We start from the raw sequence: 1,367 nt of genomic DNA on the forward strand, positions 1-1,367 counted from the left end.
TCTGCATTCAAGAAAGTTCACCAAGCAAAAGGGGCAAAGAGGATGCCTGTGACGTCACCCCTGGGTGCTGCTTGGAGGCGTGGTCTATGAAGATGAGGAGCGCGCAGGGATTGTCGCATCAGCACCATTTGAGGATTTCCAGCGCGGCGTGGAAGGGTGAGCTGGTCCACGGGGAGCATCGAATCGAAGGAATTGGGTGCGCGTCCAATTAGGTCCTGGAGTATGCGTGGCAAAGTGACCGTGTATTCAGAGTGTAGGGCCGGTTGTGCTGAGTCTGGTCTGCAGGATAGTAAAGCATACTTACCTGGCAGAGGAGATTCCCTTATCACGTAGGTGGTTTTCCCAGGGCGAGACCTACCCATTGCACTTGGGGTGCGTTGACCCCTGCTATTTCCCCAAATGCGGGAAACTTGACTGCATAATTTCTGTTAGTGGGGGACTGCGTTCGCACTCTCCCCTGATCTTTTCTGTTTAAAAAGGTAGACAACTTCTTCCTACTGCTTTGTTTTTCCCTCTCTTTCTTAACTTCTATATCTGTGTTCAATCTTTCCAGGAAAATTTAAAGCCTCGGCCTCATAGAAAATATGTTTAGGAGTTTAGTTCCTGGAGTAATGAGAACATTTCTTAAAGTCTGGAGTTTTTGCCTTAAAGTCCAGGAGTAGGTCCACGGTGCATAGTCTCCAATCTCATCCCAGGCTATCCTCGCCCCTGTCCGTCCCTCTACATAGTCTCCAATCCCACCCCCAGACCACCCTTGCCCCTGTAAATCCCTCTCCACCATATGTCAAGTTATTCCATCTCCCTCCTGTCTGGACTCCCTGAGCACTGGACCGCCCTCGCCGCCTTTCTTGCAATCGTCCAGACAAGGCTCCAGCACACACCTGGGGTGACCACCCCTTTGTGCATCCTTGCTCGGGTCTGCAAAAAACCTGACCCTAAAGCTCACTTGGGCTTCTTCGCGGAGTCCTGATGGGCTGGGAAGGCGACTCTGCCAGTGTGGAGTACAGGGAGGCCCCGACTCCCAGGTGGCCTCGGGGTCCAAGCGTCCTGGAGGCGCCTGCATCCCTATGTTCTAGATTTTTGGATGAGAAAGGGTACTCTGACCACTATTGAAAGAGAAAAGCAGACATCAACCAACGCAGTCATAAAATCCTTGACCTACAAAATGTCCTGTCTACAAAATATGAAGGACAAAAAGAAGGTGGCACAAATCTTTGGGAATAGCCAACCAGTGTCTGAAGTGACTAAAGGCCCACTCTACAAGTAGGAACTCACACCAAACACTTGCTTGAGTAACTAAGAATCAGAGTAGATAGATAATCAGAGTAGATAGATAGATAGATAGATAGATAGATAGATAGATAGAT

At 49.5% G+C, this 1,367-nt stretch overlaps 1 non-coding gene across 1 annotated transcript; it reads left to right on the plus strand.

The window, feature by feature from the left end:
• The first annotated feature begins 296 nt into the window (after positions 1 to 296).
• Positions 297 to 460, plus strand: LOC142855211 (U1 spliceosomal RNA). The gene has a single exon (XR_012911474.1). It is a non-coding gene; the product is annotated as a U1 spliceosomal RNA (small nuclear RNA).
• Positions 461 to 1,367: the final 907 nt, after the last annotated feature.

The sequence above is a fragment of the Microtus pennsylvanicus genome, chromosome 7 (genome assembly GCF_037038515.1).
Source record: "Microtus pennsylvanicus isolate mMicPen1 chromosome 7, mMicPen1.hap1, whole genome shotgun sequence".
In the NCBI taxonomy this organism is placed as follows: domain Eukaryota; kingdom Metazoa; phylum Chordata; class Mammalia; order Rodentia; family Cricetidae; genus Microtus; species Microtus pennsylvanicus.